Source organism: Petaurus breviceps, unplaced genomic scaffold (genome assembly GCF_028583685.1).
Source record: "Petaurus breviceps papuanus isolate PSGF00001 unplaced genomic scaffold, PetGlider_PUasm1.0 80, whole genome shotgun sequence".
Taxonomy (NCBI): domain Eukaryota; kingdom Metazoa; phylum Chordata; class Mammalia; order Diprotodontia; family Petauridae; genus Petaurus; species Petaurus breviceps.
The window spans coordinates 2,164,265-2,192,013 of record NW_027186540.1 but is presented as its reverse complement, the minus strand read 5'-3'; the positions used below and the strand labels follow the sequence as shown (position 1 = coordinate 2,192,013).

The following is a 27,749-nucleotide window of genomic DNA, read 5'->3' as shown; positions in this document are numbered from 1 at the left end:
GCCAGGAGTTGGAGACACAAAGATATCTATAACAGAGATCTTTTTTTGTCAAGGAGGTTATTACCTATTATGGAAAAAAAGATGTAGCCAGTTAAATATGATACAGGGAAGAATGAAATAAATGCAAAGGAGAAATCTGGGCAACATAGTATAAGAACTGGGAGAAAGAAATTACATAGATTCAAGAGGTCTCAACTCCCATTCTCTATGATTCTGATTTGTCTGTGACACAGTAGGAAGGGCACTGAATTTGAGGAGTTTGGATCCCAGAATTGACTTTTGCTAAATATATAACTGGTGGCAAATTATTTATATATAACTTTTCAATCTCTTCATCAGTAAAATGGAAATAACTATTTCTGTATTATCTGTCTCTGAGGGATGTAATGAGGAAAGTGCTTTGCAAACTAAATGAGAAAGCAATATATAAAAGTATATGTTGGGGCAGCCAGGTGGCGCAGTGAGTAAGAGCACTGGCCCCAGCATTGGGAGACCCAGGATCAGTTCCAGCCTCAGATACTTGGCACCCACACAAAATAACTGGCCGTGTAACCTTGAGCAAGTTACTTAACCCCGATTGCTTAAAAAAAAAGTATATGTCTACTCACATGATACTTCTATACATGCATACATACACATGTGTGCTATTTTTCTGACTGCTGGTTTGCAATATGTCTCCTTCAAATTTCAGCTTGCATTGACTGGCACTGCAGGTGTAATACTTGGTGGTGGTGGTGGTGTTTGTACCTTCATTTCTGAAGAGGACTGATAATACCACAAGGGTTTTATCTTGACTTGCACATGGATTGTATTTAAATGAGGCAGAGCTTTAGCCTCACTCTCACCTCCAGAGTCATCAAATTCCAGTGACAAGACAAAAATCAAGACAACTAGCCAATGGCTAGGGATGCAATAGATGACTTTGGTCTTTTCCAGTGTAATGCTTACTAATATGGATATAAATGGTGCCCTAAGGGTTGAGTTGCTTTTCCAGTAACCTGTAAATCCCCTGGTTTATTGTCTCCCTTATTCTGTGTTCCCAGGGTCCTTTAATTTCAACCTGTGTCCTCCTACCCTGTCCTTAAATCCTTAAAACATAAAGAATTCCCTTTGTCTTCCTCATCTTGTTTCATCCTGTCTTGTCTTTAATGTTTAACCTCCATAAAACCTCTAAAACACCATTCTGAAAGCTCTATATGAGCATAACTCCCCCACATATTGGTGTCTCACTTAGCTTCCTTGCTAGGAGACCCAGACTGCATCTGCACCAATAAAGCTCCCAATGGCTACAGAGAAGGTCTAAGTGAATTCTTTCATACCTGAACCAGCTCTAACAACTCCAAACCTCATCAGTTACATTCTCACCAAAGCTCCATTTCCAATATTGCAACTTTCCTGTCAGTAACCTGATTTCTGGCTACCTCCTGTATTTACTATTTTTTCCCCAAGTTAGTGGGAATCTTATCAGCCCTTGAATAAAATCATTAAGGAGCAGTGGAATTTTATCAGCTAGTTCTTTGATCCCTTTAGAGGATCTTGCCATGTCTTGATTGGAAGCAATCTAGCTTGACTGGGTCATCATGAATCTGGTTTCTATTTCAGTCTGTGTGTGTGTGCATTACTGAGTTTTATGTTACAATGCTGATGATAACTAACTCTTTTGTTTTGAAATTTGAAGTACAATAGATATTAAAAACTCTAGTATTCTTAATGTCATCTGTTATTGTTGTCCCCTTTCTGCTCCTCAGGAAGCTTACATTCCCTATTCATTTGTTTCACATGTTTTTTTTTTTTTTAACAAAATATTTTTTGTCTTTTACATTCCTCAGGTTATGCTTTGGCTTTTTTGCCACTATTTTCTAGCCAAAGCTTGCACATTTTCTTACCCTTGGGTGAATGAATGAAGGGTTGAATAGATGAAACAAACAAGAATCTTGATAAGTGCCTATTATGGGCTAGATACTGGGTCAGTCAATGGAGATGCACATATAAAAGTGAGCTGGTCCTTGTGCTCAAGGAACTCATTCTAATAATAGAAGACAACACCTTCAGGAGAGTGGCAGATGGAGAAAAGAGGTGACATTTGAGGAGTCAGGGAAATGGTGAGTGGAGTCACATGATTTCCAGAAGGGCAGTTGATTGTCATATGCCTTCCAGAAGCAAAGGTAGTATTGCTTTGATAGTTCTTTCAGGAGCAAGATCATGGGACCTTTTCTCAAGCTATATTGTCAAATCCACCTTAACATTGAATTCTGTTAAATGTAATTCCCTTTCAGTGTGCCCACCCTTGGATTCCATGATACTATACCTTCTGAGTTCTTATATGAATTATTATATTTGTTGTCTCCTTTGCTGGCATTTCTCCTTCTTATTCTTTATTATCTTTGGAATGTCTACCCTCCTCCCCCTTTGGGGGAAGTTTGCATGGATTTCCTCCTTGGCAGATGATTGTCTTTCATGCTAACAACCTAAATTTTTCTCTTCAAAATCCATTGATGCACTAGCTGAATGTTGGCTTAAGGACAGGCTGCAACATGCCCAAAGAACAGCAGTTTTCAAATATTATGATAAAGTAATATTTGTCATCAAACTCCAGTCTTATAAGAAACAACAAGAAGAACAGCAACAACAATGATAATAAAATAGCAGGAAGGCTAGAATACCGAACCTAGAGTTAGGAAGATATGAGTTCCGACTTGGTCCTTAAATGCTTAGAGCTTGGGCCACTCACTTAACTTGTCTGTTTCAGTTTCTTCATCCATAAAATGGGAATAATAGCACCTACCTCCCAGAGTTGTTGTAAGGATCAAGTGAGATAATATGTATCAAGTTCTTTGCAAACTTTAGAATACTATGTAAATACAAGCTATTATTATTGTTATTATCTTTATTATTATTATTATTATTATTGCCTTTTGGAGGGCAATTGGGGTTAAGTAACTTGCCCAAGGTGACATGGCTAGTTTTTGTGTGTGTGTGTGTGTGTGTGTGTGTGTGTGTGTTAAGTGTCTAAGACCAGAACCGAACACAATGTCTGATGTTCACTTGGTGACTTAAGATTTCTAAAGTACTTGGCACATATTATTTCATTTGATCCTTAATGTAACCTCATCTAGTTGGTATGGCAAGTGCTGGACTTAGGAAGACCAGTTCAGATCTTGCCCTGGAAATGGACTGGCTGTGGGTCCTTAGCCAATAACTTAGACCTTTTTTTAGGTCTCAGACTTGACTGGTGTCTAAGGTCCGTTCCACCTCTGAATTTATGATCTCTGTTTCACAGAAAGGTTGTCACCTGCCCCTGGGGACACTGTTAGTGCTAGAGTTGAGACTCAAACACTGACTGACCCCAAGCCCAATAAGGGAGAGGCTAGACCCAGGTGTCATAAAGCTGGGGATCGGCCCCCGACAGTGGCAATGATGACATGGCTTCTTATGTTTTTATTATTGGAAAGCAAATCCATAGCATTTATACAAGAAAAAAGCAAACCCTGGATTTGAAACAGGATTAATCAGGGAAAGGAAAATACTATTTTACCAAAAAAAAAACCAACCTAGTATATTAACCACACAATTGCACTGAAGGATGATGTGCCATCCCTGGATAAAGTCCAGTTCTCTCTAATATAGCTTTCATAATAGCTAATAACAATAGATCACATTTATATGGTGTTTTAATTTTTACAAAGAGCTTTACATATTTAATCTCCTTTGATTCTCACAACTACCTTATGAAATAGGCTCTTTTATTATCTCTCTTTTATAGGAAACTGGGGTTGAAATGTGTTAAGTAATTTGGTCAAGGTCACACACTTAACCATAGTGGAATCATTTCAAAATCTTTTAAAGGTTTTTGGGGCAACATTTTAGTGTCTTAATGAGATCGCATTCTGATTGCATCTAGGAGGTGCGATAGTAGTATACGCCCTAGACCTGGATCCAGGAAGACTTAGGAGCTGTATGACCCTTAAGTAAGTCCCTTAACCTCTGTTTGCCTCAGTTTCCTCTACTGTAAAATGGGGACAATAATAATGGCATCTACCTCCAGGGTTGTTGTGAGATATTTGTAAAGTACTTAGTGCAGTTTCTGGCAGATAGGTGCTATATAAATGCTTATTCCTTTCTTCTCCTTCCCTCCCTTCCCCCCACCTCCATCACCACTTGCCTTTTCAATGCTACCGGGTCAAATAGAGACAATGGATTTAGACATGGGATAGAGCTTAGAGAACATCTAGTTCAATTATGTTACAGATGAGGAAACTCAGGTGTAGAGGTTAAGTGACTTGCACTAACGGCACGCAGATAGTAAATATCATAACCAATATCAGAATCAAAGTATCTTCCTCTCAACCCTGTGAACTTTCCCCTATATCACACTGAGATGACATGTTATGAATTGACTTTAGCATATGTGACCTTAGTCTTATCTAAGACAGTCTTGGTGTCCAGGACCAGGAAGGCAATAGTTGTCCTGTTTTCTGCCCTTTTAAACCACAATTAGAATGTTGCATTTAGTTCTGGACACCACATATTTAAGAAGGGCATTGACAGAGTAGGAGATCTCCCCTCAGAATGAAATGCAGATGGTGACAAGGTCTTGAGGTTATGTTTATGAGGATCACTGGATGGAAATAGGCATATTTAACCTAGATGAAATACTACTGGGGAAATATGTGTGTGTGTGTGTGTGTGTGTGTGTGTGTGTATAAATGATTAGCTGTATTCATGTGAGAGAAGTATTAAATTTGTTCTATCTAGCCCAAGAGAGCAGACCTGGAGTAATGTATTTCACAGGGACATATTTGTCCATGATGTACAGAAAAACTTCCATATCCATACATGGTGCTTTGGGAGGTGGGGGATGCTCCCCTTTACTAGACTTCTTCATGTAATGGCTGGAGGAACCATTGTTGGGTATCCTGTAGTGAGGGTTCTTATTTAAGTACTGCCTGGACATAGACTCTTATCTCTTTTCTACCTACAGAGATTATGTAATTTTTTTCCCCCTTTAAGTCTCTTCTTTTCCAAGATAAACATTCCCAATTCATCCAGGCTTTTTTAATATGACATGATTTCTAGACTCCTCAACCACTTCTTCAACATTCCAGTTTGGCAACATCCTTCTAAAAGTATGATGCCAGAATGGAACACAATACTCCAGCTGTAGGCTGTTCTGTAAGGAATGTATTAAGATGATTGCCTCCTTTGTTCTAAATGCTATATTTTTATAATTGCAGCCTAAGATTTAACTTTGGAGACTTGTCTCCTGAGCTTAACTAAAATTCTGGGATCTTTATGCCAGAACCAAACCTGTTTTTCTCATCTCTATTCTTGTAGAGTTGGGTTTTGGGAACTTAAATCTAGGGCTTTATATTTCTCCAAATTAAATTTAATCTTGTCCTGACGTCTAATGGGGTTAATGTTCCAGCCCATAGAGATATTTGGAAACTAATTCTGTTATTTGGGGTGGTAATTATCTCTTCTAGCTTTGCGCCATCTAGGAATGTGATTATCCTATAATTCATCTAAGCCACTGACAGAATTGTTGGACGGGACAAGGCCAAAGACAAAACATTTTAGCACACTATTCATTACACATGCCTACCCATCTAAAGTCACCCTGATCCATTTATTACTACTCTTTGTATTTGGTAAACCAATTAGTAATGAATTCACCTGACTGTATTACAGAGCACAAACTAAAATTGATCAGGAATGAGACTGAGAGCATTAGGAACAGTGAAACAGAGATCTCAGGTGCTAAATTTGTCAGGCCCACATTTTTCCATCATATATTCACCTGGAAATCATGAGAGATTTTGTCAAATCTTTTCTGAAATCAAATATATTAATATGATATTCCCTCTACAAGTCTAGTGACCCTTTCATATAAAGAAATGAGATTAGTATGGAAAAATTTATTTTTAGTGAACACATGTTGGCTCATAATATAACGTCAAGTTTATGGATCTGAAGTTTCTGAAAAAATAGTGCCTTTCCCTCCTCTTCCCCCCACATCAGCATAATATCTGCTCACGTTCAATCTTGTGACATCTTTCCTATTTTCTATAGTTCCTTAAATATCCCTGAAAGTAGTTTCTTGATCTTATCTGTGATATCCTATGATGTAATTTCTCTGTGTCTGGAGATCTGAAGTAATTTTAAATAGTTAGCTGCTGTCTTACTAGTTCACACTTATCCTTGACTAAATTCTGATTAAAGTGCATTTGTTCTACCCTTTCCAGTTTAAGGATTGTGCTCCCCAATAGAAAAGAGTAAAGAAATTAACTGCTAATTTCTGTTAGCTGCTATCATTGCTCTTAATATATAATATATTGCTCCATAACCTAATCTATGAAAAAGTACTTGTGATTTGATCAAAATACAAAATACTACCTTTCTCAGAAGTACTTGCTTTTTTTTTTTTTAAAGAGTTGCCTAGAGGGGGAAAGACTTAAGGACAATGATTAATCTCTACTGGTGGGTTGTCAGGCACTATGAAGATAATGGGGCATCAGGGACTTGATATTTCTTCTCTAGTGACACCAAGAAGATTCTTGAGGACAGTCTTGATAAAGGCTTTAAGTGAGTGAGTACCCAGGGCCAGACAGAACCTCTAACTGCTGTTGTGATGACTGGAGAACTAACTTTACGTTGTGTTTGTTGTCATCATGAGGTCTTATTCTATTGGTGACTTCTGCATGAAGAAAACAAGAAAGCACCAGTGCTAAGCTAATTTTAACCTTATTTATGATTCTGGGTATTTAGGTTCTGCCATTTTCTTTCTCCCTCTCAATCACTCTCTATCAGAGGAAAAGGTAAGTTCAGATCTATGGATATGATTTATACTGGACCTTTGAGGGCAATTAAGTCCACAATTCCTTTGCCAGGAAAATGAGAAAAGCCAGTGTTGAGTGAATTCTGAATCCCACTATGGATTCTGCAGGAAGAGAACTAAAGCCAGCTGCAGTTAGTTTATCTGTGCTACAGAATTGACTGTAATTGGCTGCTACCCTCACCCACCCTCACTACACAGCAATCAGTCTGTACAGAAGTACAGAATTTTAAGATGATGAATGTTTTATTTCTTAAAATAAACAGTAGCAATTTAGAAACACATTTATGTATTTTACATTTGGCTTTTTTTAAAATAGCAGAAGTATATTGGAAACTTCCTTGGTGTCAAAATTCACATATGCTCTTATCAAAAATATTGAGATGACAAGCAAGCATTGTATTCAGAGTTAAATAATAAACTTATATGAAACTTTTGATTATTCTGTTTGCATTGGCCCAGCAAAAGGTATTCTGTACTTATGGCAAGGTTATTTACAGCTGTCAAGATTAAACAGCTAAACATTCTAACAACTGATGAGAGATGATGTGTTTTTAAGATCATATCTTATCAATATGTGACAAATTTAAGCCATTAAAGGAAATTCATTTTTTAACAAGAAGTCAGTCTGGCTAGAGGCCTTTACTAAAAAAGAAAAAAAATGTCAAGGATTTATTTCATTTCTATTACTGTTATCATCATTTTCACCACTGGTCATCTTCGTCTTATCAGTGATGATAAGAATAGGCACTGATAGAGCACCGGCCCTGGAGTCACGAGGACCTGAGTCCAAATGTGGCCTCAGACACTTAACACAAAAACTAGCTGTGTGACCTTGGGCAAGTCACTTAACCTCAATTGCCCTCCAAAAAGGACAAAAAGAAAAGAATAGGCACTGGGCCCATGATTCTGTGATCATAGGAGCTCCCAGATAATTAAGCTCCTTCCACTGACAAAGGTCAACATCTTGTCTCTAACTATTGCTGTTGTTCTTAATGATATTTATATTACTAATAATAGTTCTACATAGAAATAACTTTGGGGTTTTGTTCTACCTTAGCTGTATGATTAATTGTGACTCTTTTAACTCATTTTATGGTGATTTTTGGTGCAGTTAGTTGGTATAGTAGATAGAGTGCCCAACCTGGGGTCAGGAAGAATCATCTTCCTGAGTTCAAATCTTGCCTCAGATACTTACTAGCTGTGTGATCATAGGCAAGTCACTTAACCCTGTTTGACTCAGTTTCCTCATCTGTTAAATGAGCTGGAGAAGGAAATGGCAAGCCACTCCATTATCTTTGCCAAGAAGACCTGAAATGGGGTCATGAAGAGTCAGACTTGAACAAAATGACCTAATAACAAGTGACAACAGTGGTTTCTCCATTTAGAATGAAGATGATAAAACTTGCTTAGTCTAGCAGGTTACTGGGATAGAAAGGTTTTAATGCAAATGATCATAGAAGCTATAGACTCAGTAAAACTTGGGGTTTATTCTGGGGCTAGGGATTAGAAGCTAATTTAGATCTGTGATTTCACTGGAGTTAGAGAATTCTCCCCAAAGAGGGAGTTTAGCAACTTCATGGTCATTTAAATTCTTAAAAAGTTGCTTGGGGCACTATGTGTGAGAGGAAGGACTTGAGCCCAGATCCTTTTGATTCCAAGGTCAGTCCTCTAGCTCTTATTGAATACTGAATATTTGCAACTATTCTTTCAAGTGGAAAGAACATTGAACATTGTTCCTGGAGTCAAATCCCATCTCTGACATCTATTCTCTTTCTAACCTTGGACAAGCTGGTCTTCAGTTTCCTCTTTTGTTAATCAACAGGGTTGGACTAATTTAGTGTGCTTCTGTGGTCCCTTCTAATTAGATATTATCTTAAGACACTAAATATTTTTTCCCTAATTTTTCCCTAAAGTATTAACTTTATACTTAAATGTATTAGTTCTTAGAAATTGTAGAGTAGGAGAAGTGGAAAGACTTTTAGCTCAAATAGAAAACCTTTAACTTAGCAACTAAACACATTAAATGGCTCCAATTGAGGATTCAAATGGGAAGTTGTTGAATATGATGCAATCCTGTGATCCAATGAGGCCACGTGTCATCTCTGAGAAGCTGAAAAGATGTTTCTAGGGTGCGAGCAGAAGTCATTGCTAGATAACCTTTCCTGTAGGCAACAGTGAGCTGTATCTCTGTGGCACAATGGTCTTTGTCTTTTCTTTGCACTAACTTTACTATACAGAATTCACAGAGCTCTCTTTTCAAGTAAACAAATAAAAGCCACGGGCTAAAAAGTTCATTTTCTTTATCATTTCTTATGCTTCTGTCTTCCCTTTAGCCCCTTAGTATTCTAAGTGTTAAGCTCGGGGTAGGCATTCAACACATCCTTTTTGATTGATTATCAAAAGAAATATATTAGCCAGTTGGAAATAGCTACTCCTAGCAAGAACAATGTATATAGCCAAAAGAGTTTTAAAATTCACATTGGCCACAACAGCTAGGGACTTAATACTAGCTACTGGCAGTGACATGTAGGCTCATTTCTTTACACAAACTTCTCCACTCTTAGCTACTCAAACCTGAGTTGCAACACCTATCAGACCTGAATCTTTGAAATGGAGAACTTTATATTTGCATAAATTCCCTGAGGAACTAGGGATAAGATGTTCTAAAGCCTCTGGGGTTGTGTGTGCTTGGCAAAGAATATGAATGAACCTGTCAGATTTTCAACCATCAGGAATGGATGACTTTAGGGTGTTTAAAATGGGTGATGGTATGTGGGAGGTATGCTAGCAATAGGGTAAAGCCAGACTTTGTTTATATTCCTTTTTGCTGTTTCTTCAGGGCCAATACCTAATGTACTAGGGATTGTAGAAGGATGGAATGCAAGCGCTAATTTTTATTTTTTTATGGAAAATTTTGGAAGATGGTCTACTCTTATTGACTTATATGGCTTATAACCCATATCTTTTAGGTCTTGACTTGGTGATGAAATAAAGCAAATATTTCACTTCCTTAAATACATAGAATTCTGATAAGACTTTGAAACTTTGGGCTAAAAAGAGGTTTCTGAGTTACTCTCATCCCTCTGCTATGATATCCAGGTTTTTCTCCACCCTAGAATGGATTCTATGAGACAAATATATTTGCTCTTACGACTTTAGAAACTTAATATGCTTTGAATGAAACCTCTGTGACGGGCTCAGTGTAGGTCTACTCACCGTTAAAAAGCAGAAGAGGAATCTTCAGTTAGAACCATTGCTAGCAATTTTTGCACATGGGGTAAATGGGGGTAAAGGCAAGCAGAAGGCTAGTTAAGTTCAATGGGGCCAAAAGATTGTGGGGATGGAGGGGCAGGCAGGGAAGTAAGAATGATCCAGGTATTAGGGGGTATTTAAATTGATGAAGGGGGAAGAAGTATACTGTAGAATGAGCCTCATTGCTGCTACTCTGGGCCAAATAGGAGTGAAAGTGATTTCTATAGAATGATTACTACCACTGAGGTAGTCACTGATGTAATCTGAGACACAAATGCTGAAACATTGCAATTAGTCCTCTTCAAACTTACAACCTTAGGAAAATGCTCTGATGTTTCCACCTTTGTTACATCTTTGGATAACTCTTCTGAATCAAATTCTTCTTTTTCATGAATGATAAAAACAGTTGATATTGTGATATAAACTATTAAAAAAAACCCAACTTATCTGCTGGCAGAAAATAAGGATAATAACTTCAGGGTCATGTCAACTCTTTGCATAATTCAGGGTAAGTACATAGTATTTCTTTGCTCCAATTTTGAATACATTATTTGCATTTTCAAAGTGTGTTAAAACAGCTCAAGTTCTACCCTCAGCATGAGATATCTGGTCCTTTGCTACTTGAAAATGTCTCTCTCCACCCACCCAGCCCTCTTTAATTTTTAAATGCCACTCTGAGTCTTTTCTTTGTCTATTCCATATTCTATTTTGCATCATAATTGCCTATGTTGTTCTCCCCCATATCCTTCCCTCCTCCATCACTTATACCATAAGCTCCTTGAGATCAGGGAGTATGTAGTTTTTCATCATTGTATTCCTAGTATCTGGCATAGTGTTTGACACAAGACATGAATTTAATAAATGTTTGGAATCAGAATTATTATAACTTGTTTGATAAAGGAGGTTGGTAAGGGTATAAAATGAGCTAGAAGTAGCCTTTGGACTCTAACAGAACTCCGGAAAATGTATCATGTGATGCTCCTTTCTCTCTAGGCAGTCTCATTAATCGCCAGAGCCCAACTTGAAGGGGCCAGGGTACCTCATATGAAGGAATTGGCTAAATGTGTTGGGTCGTGATTTTTTTCAAAGCAAAGACACATGCCAGAGTCGCTATCTGATTACCTACTAGACCTAATAGTTTGTATTACCAACCTCTGATGCCAAAGGGACTTCAAAGATTACAGTTATTTAACAGGAAAGATGGGATTTCCAAAGCAGCAGAGACCAAAATGTCTTTAATTAATTAATCTAGCTAAGAGTTCTCCAAGGTTTATCAGGATGGACTCTTCAGAGAGAATATCTCATATTAAATGTACAATACTTTAGCTGAGGGATCGTCCCTTTCTGTTATTATGAAGGGGAAATTATGATAATCTTTGTCCCTCAACCAAATTTCTACCTTTGAAAATGCTGTCAATCATCGATTGACTATTTACTGTGTCCCTCCCATGTGTCCATGATTCACAGATGTACAGAATGGAAAGAACCTCTAGTATCCTGTTCCCAGGACCTTGGAATCTTTCTATTATGTTTCAATTATATTTAAGAAATGAGTCACAAAATTTATTTTATCTTTGGGGAAAGGTATTTTTTTTAAAAAGAAAAGATTATTCAAATAACCAAAAAGAGAAATTAAGAAATTAATAATTGCTTGGTCAATTTCCTAAATTCCCAAAGGCATAATATATAATATATTAATATATAATATATAAAAAGGTATAATCAGATAAGTCACTTTTTGATTTAGAGTCCTGTGCTGCATCAAATTAACAGCATTTCAAAAAATATTGAGAGAGTTGGCCTCATAGTCTGGAACACCCAGTTCAAATCCAGTCCTTGATCAAGTGACACTGGACAAGTCCCTTAGACTTTCAGTACCTCAGCAAACTCTATATTCCTATAAATTGCAGAGAGGCAGCTGGTCTGTGTTAGTAGGTGGAATCCCCTCACTGAGGATTTCCATCTGTGGATGAGATCACAGGTCTAGTCCCTATCTCTATTAGCAAATATTGATTGGATACCTGCGAGGTATTTTAAAGCAAGACAAAGAAGTATGATACAGTGTCTTTGCCTCTAGGAAGTTATTATCTAACTGAGAGATGATATTAAATCACAATTACAATCTAAAACAATATGATAACTGCCATATTGGTACTGCAATTCCGCATACATTACGAAAGCAATATTTACTATAGGAAAAGCACTGTTCTAGGATTTACAAGGGTAGGTGTATGAAGAAGGAAAAACCTGACCCTTGCCTTCATGGAGTTTCTAGTATATTAGATGTTATTTTTGCTTATATTGTTATCTTAATAACTAAAGAACATTTTAATCTCTAATCATCTTAAAATTAATTTATAAATTACTTAAATCAAGTTCAAATGTATAAATATTGATAATGTCTATGTCTCTTCCCAACTTGTCTACTTCAGGTCCCCTTCCCCACCCCTTTTTTTCTCAATGCCTTTGGCTTATCGAAATAGGCATTGTACGTGAAGAAATATCAAAACCTATTTTCACAGTAGGTAGTTTTACCAGGGGCTAAAAGCCACTGCCTTCCTGAATCAAGCATTAACAGATGATTTTCCATCAGTAAAGATGTATAATTTTTATTCAGACTAGAGGCCCTCATAGGTTTATGAATATGAGGTGAATATTAGGATGAAATATGTATCCAAAGGGATCATATCCCCTGTTGCTAAAATGAAGTCACAACCAGGAATAGTCTAATAAGTTAACAATAAAGGAATTATTATTAAGGTAAGAATAATGTCTTTCCTAGGGAAGCCACAGAATCTTACTCATGAGAGCACATTTTCAGAAACCTCACCTGCTAATGCAGAAATTCTTGCCCTGCTGGGCTGGGATATGAATGCAAAAGTAGCTGAAATTAGGCCAGGGCAAGATCAATTAGGGACCAACATAGTAAAAGCTGATGTTTATATCACATTAGAAAAGTTTGCAAAGCACTTCATATGGATCATTTTATCCAGGTTTTACAATGATTCTGTGATGTAGCTACTAGAATTATATTTATTCCTCAGGAAGATAAGACTCAATAGAAGTTAAAAGACCTAACCATCATCACACAGTGAAAAAGATCCACAGGTGAGATGCTAAACCTAGGTCTTTCTGGTTCTAGGTCTGATATACTAACCACAATGTCATGCTGTCTCTCCGTGACCTCTGTGACTTTTCTCCTAGTTGGAAAATGATTTCTTTCTCATAGTGGTACTTTAATCCAACCTCCTGCACTTAGCTGCCAAAATGATTTTTTTTAGTCCAATAAGTTTATTTTTGAAAATCTACACAGAAATGTTGAACCATTTCATGCATCTTCAGCAGCTGGAGCATCTCCACCCTTGGTGTTCCTGGTATATATCACTTATGCTCTGTGCTTGGAAACCAGCTTAATCGGACCTTTACTAAGCAGTTCCTGGGGAGCTGCTCGGGCTAGAGAACCCCAGATCTTCAGTCTCTCTGAGACTACTGCAGGGGTGATAAGTTTATAGTTGGGGACCTCCTTGCAGAGTTTGTCATATGTTGCTTTGTCAAATAGAACCAGATTGTTGAGCTTGTCTCGAACTTTTCCCTTGGACCACTTCTTCTTCTTAGCCTTGCCCCCAGACTTGTTCACGGGATCTTTGTCCTTCTTGGCCGACTTGCCAGCATCTTTCTTCTTCTTATCGTCCTTGGGAGGCATGGTGAGGCTTCAGGTACTGCTGCTGCTGCCGCCTCCGAGCTAAGATCCCAAAATGATTTTCTTAAAACAGGTCTGACCATTCTTCCTTCCCCTTACTCTATAAACTCCAGTGCTTCACTATTATCTCTAGAACCTAATATAAAATCCTTTGTTTAGTTTGTAAAAATCCTTCACAACCTGATTTCTCCCTACATTTTCATTTCTCTTCCTTCTAGTTCACATACTCTATAATTCAACATTCCTCCCAAAGGATACCCCTCTCCCAACTGTGCCTTTCAATTGGTTATGTCTCCTGCCTGGAATTCTCTCACTCCTTATCTCTAGTTCCTGGATTGCCTTTCCTTCAAGATTCACTTAAATGTGCCTTCTTCAAGAGGTTCTTCCCCTCCTTTCCCACTTCTGAGATCATCTCCCATCTACAATTTACATTGTAAAAAACTTATACACACATAGTTGTTTGCATGTTGTCTTCCCCATAGAAAGTGGGTTCCTTGAAGGTATAAGGCATGTTTTCGTCTTTCTTTGTATTTCTGCAGCATTTAACACTGTGGCTGGTAATTAGTAAGTACCTAATAAATGCTTGCTGGCTGACTGCTGATCTGGGTTGCTGATGTTGCTAAAATGGCTAGTAGTCACTAGAGCAGCACAGCTGTATTTTTCTACAATCCTGATAGCTCTGACAAGACCACTGCTGTGATGGGGTAAAGAGTGACCAAGGAGGCCCTCTTTCAGGAAATGGAAGGATTTCTCAGTGGTGACACTGATCCTCACCAAGAGCAGAGAAGACATTGATTGTCCTGTAGGAGGAGAGGTATGAGTATGCCATTGCAAGCTCTCAGCCATGGACTTTGTTCAGTGGAGTATGAAACAACTTAGTTGGTTTCTGTTACCTCAAATTAACTTTGTGATTCTTTTGTACTTCAGCTATTTTATCATAAAAGTCAACATTCAGGATAAAACCATTGAAAGCTTAATCCTCCAATGGGATTTATGACCTTGTAAAATTAGATTCCATGAATCAGATCACAGTCGTAAAATTAGATTCCATGAATCAGATCACAGTCCAGCCATGTCTGATTATCCTGTGCTACTCTTTCTATATTTTCAACTAGGTCCAACACACAGAGAGGCCCCCAATATGCTGGAGGCCTTCCTTGCGTTCTCCTGACACCCCCAGATTACCATTAGCATACTAATGCTATCCACCTGTCAACCTCTTCCCCTCTTCTTTCTCACACAATTCTCTGGTGACATTTTTTCATTCCTCTTCTTCTTAGAAGTTTCTCACTAATTACATGAAAATGAAATAGTCAAACAAAAACATAACCAGAAAAAAGTATAACTATTTGAATCTGCAAACTTAGTTAATGAAAAAAAAGCCTATTTCATTATTTAATTATATATCTGTTCAGGCACTGAGATCATTTATCATTATGTCATTGATAGAAGATGAGATTTCATTCTTTGAGGAATTCTGGGGAGGGGAAGGAAATTTTGAAACAAATTTTTAAAAAAGTTAACCCCAAATGCCAACTAATATCGACTTCCTTTATCTCTTTTTTCCCTAATGAGAAATAAGAAACTTTTCTGAATGATTTCCTAGGAACCTGGCTGGTAGAAAAATCTAACCAAACATTAAAGATGATTTGAGAAGTGCAGAAGCATGCTGAGGTTGTCTGATCTAGGTTGTTTGGCTTAAGGATTTGGAGAGGCAAATAGAAGCAGCTGCACTGAGGATTTTCTGCAATTAGGTTTCATGCAGATTCTGGAAGTTGCTTATTAGGTCTGTCACTTTCAATCCATCTGGTATTTTAATGTTGAAGTCCTATCGCAAGTTGCTCAGTAGGGTCAGTGAATTTCCTTTCTCCTGCTAGAGACGACTGTACAACAGGCAAGGCTTATCTGCTGGGAGGCAGAAGGGACAATTTGGCTGCCTATTTCAAGGTGCATGAATTTTTCATTGCTCATGGTGAAGCAGCACAAACCCTTCCTGCGATTTCCAGTTTAGACCAGTCTCAGACTTAGGTGCTATTCATAGTGAAGTCCTGGTTTGGGTTAATTTTTTTTCTTTTTTTTTTTTTACTGCAGGGGTCTCTGACCTGCTGCTTATGGCCACTAAAAAAAATTATGTAAGCTGAAGGCCAAAGAAGCCCAAGGCAAGATGAGAAAATAGACTTAGAATTAAAAAGATGTGCCCATTGTCAAATAGAATCAAAATTCAAATCCACATGTTCCTTCTCCATATATAATGGGTTTTGGGCCTTTAATTTTGCCTTACCTAATCCAAGCTACCACTCTAATTGGAAAGTGTTGGGGTTAGTTTCTTTCAGAATTTCACACCAAAGATATGTCCTCTCCTCATTTACCCTACCTCCCAGTGTGTGCTGTGCTTTCTCCAAAGAAAACTAGGAAGTAATTTATTTTATTAAACTTCCTCCTCTCTAATCCCTAGGTAGCAGCATAAATAAGGCCAAAGCATATCATTTCCCTTGTGGTGTACGTGCATAACCTCTTCCATCTCCAGGGGCTAAATTCTTAACATTGTGACTACCTTTCTACTGGCTTCTTGGAACTCCAAGGGTCATTGCTGTAAGAAGGCTAAGCTGAGGCCAGTTGCAGAATTGATTAATTTCCCCCAGCTTATTTTATTTATAACATCTCATTACATTGAGTAAAAATTTGCCCAAAGATGAAATCCAGGAGTGTAGTGTGTTTCTTGCAACATATGCTAAAATATTGTCATGACAGGGACAGGGATTGATTTAGGAAGATGAAATAGATACTTATTCTCTTTCATCTTGGCAACTGTGGAATCAGGACCTGCAAAGCATATGATGTACATGGCCAAATGACTTCTATCTATTCCTTCCCCAAAGGTGGAAAGAGGCTTTAACTTGCACATAGTGCTGGGCAGGGAAAACAACCTCATTGTATTATGGTGACTGTACCAGTGCCTGGTTCTTTGTCATTCTGCTCCTCTGAATTTCCATTTTCCTTGTTTAATGCAATTCTGGGGGTTAGTTACAGATGTGGTTAGAAGCAGCTTCATGTTTTTTTTTTCTGAATTTTGATGCTATGATAGACCTACAACTAAGCTATGGGGGAAAAACAGATCCGTGTTGAATTCTCTGTTGATTATAGAAAATCCCAGATATTTAAGAATTTCACTACAGAAGTGACAAGGAAGCTCAGGCCTCTCATTTTGACAGATGAGAAAAATAAGGCCCTGCTGAGACATAAAATGACCTGTCTAAGATGACTCAGCTCATAGGAGGGAAAATATATATATTGTTCCCTCAAAAAATAAAACAAACCAACAGCTAACCAAACAAATAACCCTTAAACTCTTTAGGAAAAAAAATAACTGAAATGAAGAAACAAGACAGTTTTGCTGTAACTGTGAATTGAAAACTGTGGTCAGAAATTATAAATTACATTGTTAATTATTTAAGTCTTGTTAATGTGCATGGAATCTTTTGTGTTTATTTTATGAGAAGCAAATGCCTTTCCCATGAGGAAACTAGGTGGTACAGTGAGGGGAGCATTGGACTTAGGAGTCAGGAAGACCTGAATTCAAATATGACCTCAACAATTTTTACCAATTGATGAATTTTTATCCCAAAGTCTTGAGTGCTTGCACTTGTCAAACACAAGGTTATTATATTAAAAAAAAAATAAAAGAAAAACAAAGAAAGCTATGGTCTTGCACACTGTCAAGTGGTCTACAACACCTCTCTCCATGACCAAATCTGAATTATGAAGCATTCCCTAGCCTTGCACAGTATAAGGAATGATGCACTGAAAGGTCTTAGGAATATAAAGCTGGATCATTTCTCAAAGGCCTTGTGGCATGGCCCCCTCCTTTTATAGATGGAAAAACTGCAGCCACAGGAAATTGTGACTTACCCAAAGTCACACAAAGTAGTAAACATCAGAGGTGGTATTTGAACCCAGATCCTCTAATTATTTAATTACCAAATTTGGGAAGAATCTGAGTAGCCAGGTTAAAACAATCACAATTATTAAATTTTCAGTCTAAGTATTTTTAACTTGGAAATTGGCAAAAGCTACAAATCAAAGCCTGAATTATATAGTTTTATTGACTGTCTAGACTTCCCTTCCCTGTCTTGCCACCCCCCATTTCAGTAGCAAAATATCAAGATGTTCAAAAGCAAGATCTGTAGGACTTTGCTCTTCACCTGAATTTCAGATTTTATTGCATTGTTTGGATGACTTTCTTAGAAGTTGGAGAAAATATTCATAATGTAAATTAAAATTAAAAGTATGTTGTGTGTGTACATTTTTTGGTTTAATTTTGAAGAGCTGGTTGTAAAATATTTACCAGTGTACTAGGTAGGGTTCTTAACTGTAAATTATCTAGATTGTTACTTTAAAAAAAAAAACTTCCCACAGGGACAGGTCATAGGGTTGAATACAGTGCCTTAAATTTTGTAGTATGTATATTAATAGGTGTTTTATGAATTAATGAAGAGAAAGTAGCCTTTTGCTGGATCCCAAACAAAGGTAAGTAGCATCTGCAAGATCAATTCTTATCATTGGAGCTGTATGGAAAGTTACAGAGGTTTTAGGCATAGAGAACACCAATAGTTAGATATAATGACCCTGTTACAAAGTCAGCAGCAGCTACATCCTGTAAACACTTTTTGAATTCTCCCTGTTGCTTCAGGAGTTATTCTATCAGAGGATATGAGACCCTTAAAGTCAGCAGTTGTAGGACCTTGATCCATGAGAAGGTTGGCTGGCTTCTATTTGCCAAGCACCACTTATCCCCCTCCCCAGCCCCATTTGCCAAGCCCAAGGACAGAAGTCCTCATCTGACATGAATTACAATTGCCTCCCCACTCCAAAATTCAAGACCACTTAATATAAGAGAAAAAGTAGTTAATGTAGGTGAACTCAATTATTATTTTTCCTTCTAACAAAGTCATCTAAACAATGCAATAAAATTCAGGTGAAGAGCAAAGTACTACAGATCTTGCTTTTGAACATCTTGATATTTTGCTACTGAAATGGGGGGTGGCAAGACAGGGGAGGGAAGATTTAATTTTCACATTTTGCTGTTCTAACAACTATAACTATTAAATCAAGTAGGTAAAATGTGATGCCATAGAATTTAATTATTGGAAGAGATCAATTATAGACACTGCTACCCTAATTTTACAGATGAAGAAGAATCCTAAAGAAGTAAAGTGATAGATCTGTATCCCAAAGAGATTAAAGGAAAAGGATTGCTATGTACAAAAATATTTATAGCAGCTTTTTGTGGTGGCAAAAAAATGGAAACTGAGGGGATGCCCAACAACTGGAAATGGCTAAACAAACAGTGGCATATGATTATGGGTGGAATACTATTGTTCTATAAAAAATTATCAAGGGGATGGGTTCAGAAAAACCTCAGAAGACTTCTATGAACTGATGCAAAAGGAAGTGAGCAGAACCAGGAAAATATTTTATATGGTATATGCAATGTTGTTAAGATGATCAATTGTTAAAGACTGAACTAATCTGATCAATGATCCATGAGAATAGTAAAGTACTCATGATGAAAAATGCTATCTACCTCCAAAGAAAGAACTAATGAACTCTGAATGATTAAAGCACATATTCTCACTCTTTCTTTATTTCTTTTTGCAACATGTCAGATGGAAATACATTTTGCATGATTTCACATGCAGTATGATTTTGCTTTGTCTTCCTATGTTTTACATGACTTCACATGGATATTACATTCCTTGCCTTCTCAATAGATGGGAGAGGAGATGGAGAGAGAAGGAATTTGGAACTCAAAATTTTTACAAGAATGTTAACATTTAAAAAAATGTTTAAAGAAGTTACATGACTTGTTTGCTCAAGAGCAGAGTTAGCAAGTGGTAAAGTCAAGCCTTGACTTCCCCATTCAGAGAATTTGACCCAATTGTTTTTCTAATACCAAAGTTATTTCTAAAAACTTTAACAGTAAGTGCAAACTATAAATGCAATGTTCCGGAAAGAACAAATATTGTGACCTAGAACTAAAATGCAGAGCATTGGTATTATTTTATGAATGTCCAAAGTATATTGGATGCAATGAGAAATTGTTGTTCTGCAGATTTAAATTACAAGAATTCACTTGTGCCTAAAATTTAAAAAATAGTGTGACCAGTGCATTAACTTATATGGCATCTGACATGACCACTATACAGTATTCCAGATATCAACAGTATATAGCATGGTATGTCAAAGGTGGCAGTGGGGTTGTTTTCATTAAAATGCACATGATCATTGGAGATCTTTGAAAAATTAAAAATATTAATTTGGCTTTTGGCATCCTACTACTTATCTTTCAGGGTCCCTACCATTTCCCTAATGCTCTTACTTTTTGGAACTTCCTGTCCAATAAGAGAATGAAGCTTAAAAAGGCTTTTGATTATATTCTTCCACTAAATCCCTCCCCCAACATCTTATTATGGCATGTTGCTGCATGGAAGTGATCCTAGGTTCTCAGTAATGTTTTGTCATACATTTTCTATACACAGTTCTACAGATTATTGAAGTCTATATTACCATGTAGTAGCTGTACTAGATACCATATAAATTAAAACACTGATTATACTATGTAAATGGTGGGTATATTTGAATCCAAGGAAATTACATCCTTATAATAGCAGTTCTCACTGGATCCACTAGAACTTTGGACATTCAGAAAATAGTACCAATACTATACATTTTATTTGCAGGGTATATTTGCCCTACCCAGAACATCGCTATTTAGAGTTTGTGCTTGCTATTTAAAGGTGTGTGAGACAGCTATGGTATATGCCAGAGGAGCATTAGCTTTGTTAGATCCTACCAAGCTAGAAAGATTTCAGGTCTGGGTCTAAGAATGGGCTGCATTCTTGTCATCTGAGGACCTGTTTAGTTAACATAAGAGAGGCTCATCAACAGGGTGGCCATAGGGGTTAAATGTTATAACTAAGGCAACCCAATGACTACCTACTAAGTCACAAAGAGGTTACTATAGGTGTTGGTGGAGAGAGTATCCTCACCAATGAAATTACAGAATCCTTAAAGTACTTATTCTATAACATTATTGCTGTTTTTAATTATAAATTTAAAAGCCATTGAACTTAATTAAGTGAATAAACAAGGGACAATCTCCTCCCTCCCCCAACTGCCAATCCTTAGTTTTTAATGAGACAGAACCAAATAAATGAAAAAATAATAAACAGCAAGGAAGAAGCTTTTATTCTTTGTTCCCTTCCAGATTTGCCCAAAGTTTCATGACCTTTGGCCCTATTTTCCTCTTTTCTTCTTCTTTTTAAATATAGCTGAATTCAGGTTCTCTCTAGTTCTGTTTTTATTAATTTTAGTATTTTTAAAAACTTTCATTAATTAAGAAGACTCTGAAATCTTTCTTGCAGCCTAATTTTTCATTAACTTAATTCTTCCAGTTATACAGCTTCAAATGACATGGTATCATCCAGGAGCATACCCCCTGTGCAACTTGGCACTTGGCAAAATAGAAAAAGCTAGCTAAAATAATCAACTTGATGTACTCATATTATTTAGTGTCTTTCTCCTGAAAATAGCCTCTACTTCCAATTTCTGCTTCCTGATCATTCATTCATTCACTTGTTAATTCTTCCCATTGGCTTTCTTCATTGTTACTCAACTAAAAATATTCTCTTGAAAATGACCAATGAATGTACTCATAAAGTACAATATTAATCATGCCATGGCCTTGCTTGATCATTTTCACTCTCTCCATTGCCTTCTGGAAGTAAAGCCCAACCTTCTTAGTTATCCTAAAAGTCCCTCTATGATCCAGTCCTAACTTAATTCTCTGGACTGATGTCCCACTGCTCCCCTGCATGTGCCCTTTACCTTCCAGCCAAATTTGATTATTGACAATCCTAAAACATGCCCTTTCACTTTCCCACCTTAGCTATCACTGTTCCCTCTTTCTGGAAAATTACTCTTCTCCCCTCTACCATCTATACTTTTTCCAACCTACTCATTTTTCAAAACCTAGCTCAAATGCTGTTTCCTTCATGAAATGTCCCCTAAATCCTTGTAGACTGGTGTGTCCTCTCTATGCTTCTGAATTCTCATAGCAAAAGCTTGCACCTCTTTTTATGGCGACCTGCAAAATACATGTATCATGTTATTTGTACACTTATCTTACCTTCCTACACAGATTATTAGCATATCTTTTTAATACTCCCTTATATGATCATAGATTTATAGCTAGAAGGAAATTTAGAAACCATCAAGTCCAACCTCTTCAGTTTCCAGATGAAAAAACTGAGGTAAACAGCAATTAAATGACTTGCTCAGAGTCACAAAAATAGTAAATATCTGAGGAAGGACTTGAATTAGGTCCTCTTCAATCCAGGGAGAACTAGGGTGCTCAGGGATTAGAATGCCCAGTCTGGAAGCAGGAAGACTCATCTTACTGAGTTCAAATCTTACAGGAGACACTTACTAACTGTGTAACTCTGGGCAAGTTACTGAACCCTGCTTGCCTCAGTTTCCTTATCTGAAAAACAAACTGGAGAAGGAAATGGCAAACCATTCTAGTATCTCTGCCAAGAAAACCCCAAATTGAGTCATAAAGAGCCAGATGTGATTGAAAAATGACTGAACAGCTTCTGGAATGCAAACTATCCACCATGTCACATAACTGACTGAAAGAATTAACTCATATTGTTTTCCAAAGATTTGTCTAAACTCCTTAATTCTATAGCATAAACAAGCCATATAATATCTTTCCCTTTGCCTTATGGTACATGAGTGGTATTGCTTACTTAGATAGACTCCTCATTCTTGTATCATGAAAACTGAACAAGCACCAAATATTTGTAAGCTCCAAGTGTTTTTTTTTTCCAGATCAACGTCCTCCTGTGAAGCTTAATAGTAGTTAAATAAAGCAAGCTGGCATGCTCACCATACTCCATGCTCATCATAAATTATTACTTGCCCTGGGCTGATAGCCATTTACTGTTGAATTTTTCACAGTATGCTACTTTTAGCTGCCATATTGGGTAACCAGGAAGAACTAAAGCTGCCTTGTCTTTTTTTTTGTTGTTGTTGTTTAGGTTAGTTTTCCATCTTTTCTGACTTCCTTCCATCCTATTTATGTTTATAGCATGACAAAGAAGGAAGAAACAGTTTAGGAAGATATAGTTAAAAAGAATAAACTGTTAGGCTTGTGTCCCTAAAATTGGAATCAGTTAGAGGCTGAGGGCCATGGAGCTTAGAAAAAAATGCCCTGCTATATTCTGGGAATATTGTCATCCCTGGATTCCTACATCTGGTTTTTTTTTTTGGCCTGTTTAATTTATGACTCTAGATAAGAGTTATGCTGTGGTACGCGGAAGCATATTTCACATTAACTGGCACCACTGGTTCCTGGTCCTTCCAGATTTCTGAAAAATGTTTCTGTCTAGGGCTCTTTAAGAAGTAAATGTGGGAGTGACAACCCTTCTCCTGGTTCAAAAGAGTTCTCTATTGAACACAGGGTGCCAAATAGATCATAAGATCATCATTCTGACTCTGGTAGGAGCATTGGAGATCATCTCATCCAACCTCCCTCATTTTGCAGATGAGTATATTGAGGCTCAAGAGGTTGTGACTGACCCAAGATCACCCAGGTAGTGTCAGCAGTGAGATGTACTAACTCTTTGGTCGAGTTGAAACTAAATATTTTCCTCAAAAAGGATGTTATTTTAGTGATTATAATTCAGTTTGATCTAAGTAATGGCCTGGGAAATGACAGTGTATATCTCTTCTGCCAGAATATTTAAATTTTATAAAATGAAGAAAAGAAGAAAAAGCAAACAGAAGGCTCTCATCAGAGCAACTCTCCAATAGTCTAGGGCACTTACTATCACTTGAGGTTCAAGGAATATTTATTAATTTTAGTCACTAGTATTTTCCAGGCAACTTAAAACATTTTCATTAGGAATTATCTTCTTCAGCAGTCTGTTTTTCCTATGAATCCTTAGCAAAGAGACCATTTTAAAAATTATTTATTTTAATTTACAAAATAAAAAAGTATTTCTATAACAGTATATTTTTGAAAAGGCGATTGCATTTGAAACTGCAAATCTATTGTGTGCAACTTGCTATTCCTTTTAAATATAAAAGTTATCATGTGAATTTCTTTTTCCCCCCATTTTTTTTCTCCCCTAACACTCTAGAGATGTTTACCACTGGACACAAATACACACACACACACATACATTCATATGTAAAATCATTCTATACATCTATTTATCAGTTCTTTCTCTGGATGCAGATTGTGTCTTCCTCCATATGTCCTTTGTAATTAATTTGGGTATTTATAATAGTCAAAATTACTTATTTGCCCTTTTTCTTAAAACAATATTTTTGTACCAATATCTTATACCATTTACCAAAATAAGGTCAAAATAGATACATGACAGATACAAAGAGAGATATAAGAAAATTTTATATAGTCATAAAGACGGTGAGTGGAAAAATGAGAGCAATCAATTGACACAGTATTTTCAGAACCAATTGTAATGTTCATTTGAACCTAATTGTCAAAGCAAGACACAGAGGAAAGGGGAGAACATGCAGCAGAGTGGAAAGGGGCAAAGAGGAGGATGCATGATCCCAGGGAGTACAGAACTAAGTGGTTTAGCTGCTTCCAGGCATCATCTGGTTTAGAAGGAATATTTATGAAGAGATATGTTTAAATTAAACTATATTTAAATAAAATATATTTAGAAGGAATAAATAAATATGAACACCTGACTGCCTTTTCTAGAGGCCCCACTGCCAGGATCACCATAATATAAATGAGAATAGATGCTGGGCATCCTAGCACACACTGGGGAAAGCACTGGCAATGTACCTTCCCTGTATTCCACATTAGTGTTTTATGAATTGGACAGTTCCAGAGACTGAGAGACTTATTACTCCATTGTTCTTTCTACTACAAAATATAACTGGTGCCTCAAAATTGTACCATTAAACATAAGTCTATTCAGAATAGACTGAAGATGAATCTTCATGCACATTCACGTCCACCAACTCCAGGTTACTTGAGCAACTTCAAATTTACTTCTGTATTCTACCACCCCCTCAAAGAGAAGCTGAGAGCTGGAATAAAATTTTGCTCTGCCAGGATCATAAGGTAAAACTTGTCTACCCAGAACTGGGGATCAGGATGCTAACCTAGAAGGAAATACGCTCACTCACAAACACAGAGGAAATGGAAGTTGGCGGTGATAGTACAGCTCCTGTATCCTGCAGAGGTAGAGTCCCTTTGCTTGAAGTTTCCTAACATGAGCTTGCTAATACTAACTCATTTAGAAGTATAGATATGCAAATCTGAGTATAATTTTTTCTTTAGTAGAGATAAAGAGCAGTCTGATTCAATTACTAATGTGGAAAAAGCTTTATATGATGGGATTTTGAATGGGAGAGGCCCCCTTTCCTTACCAACAGCACTGGTAGAATCATGAGCAGTTATGCAAAACTCTGAATATGCCCATTGGTCCTTGAATTTCTTCTTCAGCTCTTCAGATATTGGCAGCTGATGTGTCAGTTTCAAATTGTTGTCATTTAACTATATAATAATTGCTGAACAGATGAAGCCATAACCAGATCAGGGTGATTAGAATTTTTTTCAAGAGTACTGACATTTAGAGGATGGTATACTTGTCTCTCCATGGTTAGTTTCTGGATGCCTTTAGTACTGTTTATTCCAGGTGTCATCTTTTTTTCCTATTTTCCCTAGGCATGAAATTGCTAGTTAAAGCTGTGTTGATAGATGCTTCCCTGCTTATTGTGATGAGTAGATTGTAACTTCTTGAGGAGAGGGCCTGTGACATATGCTTATTTTACAGCCCAATAAGAACTTAGCACAATGTTAGACACATATTATCATTCAATAAAGACTTGTTGATAAATTTGGTGAGTATAATAATCACGATTTAAGTATGGAATAATGGTTTTAGAATTAGCAGGTAATAGATTAAGTATCTGTCTTGAAGAAGAGGGGAGCATAACAGCAAATCTTAGGCCTGCTTATTCTGTAAAGTTGGGATGAAAGGATTTAGTGATAGCAGGTATGTTTTGGAGGCTATCTAAGCCAAGCATGTCATTTTCCAGATGAGAAATTGGCACAGAGAGTTTAAATTTCTTTCCAAGTCATCTAGTTAATAAAGTTACATGGGGGAAGTAGAAGGAATCAGGTTTGGGAGTCATGGGTCTGGATTTGAATCTAGTCTGTTGTTTCTTAGTTTCTTAGATAAGTCATTTAACTTTCTTGGCCTCTGTGTTCTCATCTGTAAAATGAGGACATGTGACTAGATCCCTTGCAAGTTTTCTCCAAATTCTAAATTCATGATCTAAGTAACAAACAAGAACTGAATCTGGTACTTTGCCTTCAAATCCAGTCCATTTCCTCCTATATTATGCATATTGAGCAAGTCAGCTAGCCTCTCTGGGATTTCACTTTCCATTTGTAAAACAAGAATTACCATAAAAATGTTTTCAAAAAATGATAGGAGGACATGTAAGTATCTTATGATCTGTGAACACTTTAGGTCTCCAAGGAAAGCCCAATGTCTTAGAATAAGAAGAACATGCTCTTTCTAATTCTACTGATTGCAACTTTTACTGAAAGAAAATATCTAGTTATCTGCAACCTATAGTCTTGTTCTCAGGAAGAGGAGATGTAATTACTCAATTTTGCCCTGCTATCATAGCAACCAGATACAATTATTCCAGAAGGAGAAGTATTATTGTCTGATAGATCTTGAGTTTCTATAATCCAGAATCACAGTACCCTTTATGTGACTGTTTTCTACCTAAAGAAAAAAGGTTAGACTTACCATACCCTCTGAATATTGAGGCAAGGTAGGAATAATAATAATAATAATAATTTATATAACTAAGATTTGCAAAGCATTTTGCAAATATTATCTCCTTTTATTCTTACAACAACCCTGGGAGGTGGGTGCTATTATTATCCTTATTTTACAGTTGAGGAAACTGAGGCAGAGAGGTTAAGTGTCTTGCCCAGCGTCACATGGCTAGTAGGCATATGAGGCATTATTTGAACTCAGGTCTTCTTGATTCCATGTCCAGCACCACTTAGATGTTTATGAAGACAAATCATATGCAGGAGGTAAACATACTTTCATTGTGCAAGGGGGGGTTCAGCTTACTTAATCTTATATTTCATTGGGTTACAGATATGGAGCTGTAAGGCACTTAGAAGGTGTAATAATTATATTGCACTGTGCTTCCTATATCACTATTATCTTGTTATAGTGATGTGCCAAGTGTTATAAATGAAATGATATAGAATACACAAGTGTACATTTTTTGTAAAGAGCTTATGTTCTCTTAGAACTTGTATATAATGTAAATGAATTTTTTTTAATTCAAAGAAAAATGCAGACTAATATGGGTTTTGGGAAAAGACAGTGCTAAAACATTCAAAGTTGAGGAGATCCATTTTGAGTTATTATTATTATTATTAGGTATTTATTAATGCTGTTTGATTATTATAGCCTAAGTTTTCATCTATTAACACTGGTATTCTTAAGGAGAAGGTGGAAGGGGGGAGCTAAGGTCTCTGAACAAGAAATAAATATTCCCAGAGAAGAGTCACAAAGAAACATGGGATGGAAGTAGAATGGACTTGTCTGGCACAATGTAGAAGAAAAGAGGAGAGGATTTGGGATGCAAGTGCTGGGTTCAACCTGGTTTCTAATTCTATTTCTGTTACTCGCTATCTGTGTGCCCTTGGGCCAAATCACTTCACCTGTCCTGGCCTCATTTTCTTTAGCTGTCAACAAAACAGAGGTAGCTTGTTGCTGCCTGCCTATCCACTATGCTACTTAGCTGCTCATGAAGTTACGTCCACATGCACACTTTGTTTGACCATTTTGATGAAAGGGATTGGTTGGCTAAAGC

At 37.0% G+C, this 27,749-nt stretch overlaps 1 pseudogene; it reads right to left on the bottom strand.

The window, feature by feature from the left end:
• Positions 1 to 13,358: 13,358 nt before the first annotated feature.
• LOC138175926 (small ribosomal subunit protein eS25 pseudogene) lies at positions 13,359 to 13,868 on the bottom strand (annotated as a pseudogene).
• Between the last annotated feature and the right edge of the window lie 13,881 nt (positions 13,869 to 27,749).